Raw genomic sequence first — 3,584 nt, forward strand, 5'->3', positions numbered from 1 at the left:
ATTAAAATAATATTAAAATATTAGATAAAATATTATATTTTCAGTACCTATTGAAGACTTTCCTCTTTCAACAAGCCTTTTAAGTTGAGACCTATCCCAGTCTGTGTCTGTGTTGGAATTGCTTTTTAATATGTTCTTAAACCTTTTTTAAAATGTTTTTAATTTTAGAAGATGCTTTGAAAACTTTTTTAAGAAACATTTTAAAGATGTTTTGTTTTAATGTCTTTTAAATGTTGTTTTTATGATGTTTTAAAGTGTTTTTAGTGCTTTTGTTTGCCACCCTGGGCTCCTGCTGGGAGGAAGGGAGGGATATAAATAAAATGATAATAAAAAAATTTAAAAAAATTGAGTTCAAGCCAAAATTTCTTAAATTAATTAAAATCAGCCAGGCATTTTCCCTCCACTTTTAAACTGCAGAAGATGAAGGTCAGAGTATGGGGCAAGGTCAGTAATAGGATTACAGGTACTCTGTGAACATGGCTGATTTTTAATTAATTTCATCAGATTATGAGAACTCTGACAGAAAAAAGTCCAAAAGAGGTCTGGTTTCTCTCTCTCTCTTTTTACACTTTGAACTCTTGATTCTCTATTATTGTTTTGTGTATCACCATGAAAATTTAAAGGGTTGTGAAGCAAGCATTTCTGAGTTCAGGACTATAAGTTTTTAAAGGTTTTGTTTTGAAATGAGCTTATGGGAAGGATCAGAATAGCATGGGAGGTATTTTCAATTTAACATTGTGGAATGCGAAAAATTCATGCTGACTATAGTATACAGCAGGGGTGGGGAACCTTTGGCACTCCAGATGCTGGTGAACCACAACTCCTATCATCCCTTCCCATGGGCCATGCTTGCTGGGGATGATGGGAATTGTGGTTCAGCAACGTCTGGAGTGCCAAAGGTTCACCACTCTCGTGGCTGCATAATCTGAGCAATTAACACCTATTTCTCAGTTGCAGTCTGATTCTGAGGATGAATTTGAGGATAACCTCTCTCTAATCCATGTCCTTTTAATCTTGGACAATGTTCTGCAAGGAGCACCTATAGGCCTAACACCACAGACAGTGTTTTCATTTAACTTCAGACTGCTTGTCAAAAGATGGCTCACATGCTCAGTTGAGAGCTGTGGTGTGATACCACAGCAGAACATACACATGTGTGAAATCTGTCTTTAGCACCAAATGACAAGACAATTTTGTATATAATGCAACATGAACCTTCTGACTGATTTGTGTTCCAGTCAACTCATGGATATTTCCCTCAAACCTACCTCTATAAAAGTGTTGTCTGCATGCAACTATTCTTACTTGTGGCTAGAACCTTGTGAAAGAATATGATGTAAATCCTCTATAAGCTTCTTCTCCACCATGTAGCTCGGGTGGGGAACTTTTGCCCTCCAGATGTTGCTGAACTACAAATCCCATCAGCCCTAGCAAGCATGGCCAAGGCCAGGAATGATGGGAGTTATAATTCAGCAACATCTGGAAGGGAATAGGTTCCCTACAGCTGATGTAGTTGGTCAAGCTTCAACAATGAGACATTGCATAAGTATTTTATTTATTTATTTATTAAATGTCTATCCCGGCCTTCCTTCCAGAAGGAGCCTAAGGGGCAAACAAAAACACTAAAAGAACTGTAAAACATCTTAAAATCAAAAAACTTTAAAGGACACCTTTAAAAACATATTTAAAAAAGCATTTATTTAAAAAAAAGCTTTAAAAGCATCAAGGTTGGTGACAGAATAGCAAAAATGGATTTGAGCTCCTCTTAAAAGCTACCTTCCTGCTTATCAGCCTCTGAGATGATTACTATTTTTTAAAATCTCCTAAGGGCAGGAAAGTCTATCTAGTGTTCTTCCCATTAAAAAAACCACTGCCTAACCAGGACTCTGCATATTTTACAGCCCAACTCTAATATAGTAGCTTAGGTAGAAGCAAGTTTTAATCAACCATCTGTGGTCTGTAACATCCTGCTGTTTATTTATTTCATTTATTGTATTTGTTTACCGCCCGATAGCCGAAGCTCTCTGGGCAGTTTACAGTAACTAAAAACATTAAAAACAAATATACAAATTTAAAACATCTTTTAAACACAATTTAAACACAATTTAAATATTTAAAACAATTAAAAAAATTAGACAGATTCTCATGACTGTGTTGTGCTATGTTAAACCTTAATACAGGATATGTCTTTATTCAAAATAACAAAGTTGTATCATTTATTTTAAAATAAAAACGTAAATATTTTATTGCATTATAAATAGCCATGCACGAGCTGCAACAATTTAATATGCAAATGAATTATACATATAAACAAATACAAAAGCTAGTCTGACAATGTAAAAATGCTTTCAAACGTACAAGTTGCAATGGGTTGTGCCTGCCACTAAGCACTGCATTTACCTCAACAAATTCAGCTGGCAGGTTTGAGGCAAGCCTAGTAACACTAGAAATTTTAATAAAGATTCCCTTAAATAACTGGGCTGTAAACCTGTAAGGGTCAGATGTGTTGTCCTGGACAAAAGTCCTGACAATATGGGACATATCATCATTGGACATAACATCCCAAAGGCCTCAGTTGCCATGATGAGGATATCATCTTCTTTGATATTTTGTGTGGAGAAGTCAAGTACTTCTACCTTGGGAATGCAAGAGAGGAAAGGCTTGACTTCAACATCTGTTTCAATGACTTTCAACTTATGATCTCCCAGGCCTTGAGAGACGGCCAAGGTGCCTAGCAAGCGAGCCTGTTTTCCATGTCCATGGATAAGAGGGTACTTCTCTGAAGAAATTAATGAAGATATTAGAGATAAAGTTATCAATGGCTTGGATAATTTTCTGGACTGGAATGACGTGATGGAGCTTGATATAGAGAAAATCTATGGAATTAACTGCAGCCATGTGACAATGGAAAAACTCTCAAGAGATGAGCCAGTGCATTTTGTAAAAAAGAACAGAGATATGACTTTACAACAATATTTCAGCAACTTATTCAGAATCGATGGCAAGAAAATATTTGGGATAGAGGAAATTCCCATTAGACTCTTATTATATGACTATGGCTATGACAGCAAGATTATTATGGAATACTGATAATGGAAGATTGGACACTGAAATTACTGGACTTAACAGGACTATTGAAGATGGAAGATGGAATTAATATGGATAATGGAATAATGGCTATTGAAATTATTGGACCTAACAGATTTTGATGAGATGGATTAATCGATATGTTTATTTGGACTATGGTTATGACAATAAGATTATTATTATTATTAACGAGATGGGTTAATCAACATGTTTATTTGGAGAAAAATTGATAGATATATTTCTTAAAGAATTGAAACCTCTCTTTGACTTTTTGTGGAAAGAATAAAGTAATGTTTATGAGATTTGATGATTAATTAAGATAACTACTGGAGGAAAGTGATTTTATAATATAATTTAAGAGACAGGATTGTTATATATTGTAGACCTATAACTGATCTGCGACAAATGGGAAGTCAACATTTTATTTTTTTGTTTAATCATTTTTGTTTTGTTTTGTTTTTTGTCTTTGAATGTTTTATGATTTTGTTTTGTTTGTT

The sequence above is a fragment of the Rhineura floridana genome, chromosome 5 (assembly GCF_030035675.1).
Source record: "Rhineura floridana isolate rRhiFlo1 chromosome 5, rRhiFlo1.hap2, whole genome shotgun sequence".
NCBI lineage: Eukaryota > Metazoa > Chordata > Lepidosauria > Squamata > Rhineuridae > Rhineura > Rhineura floridana.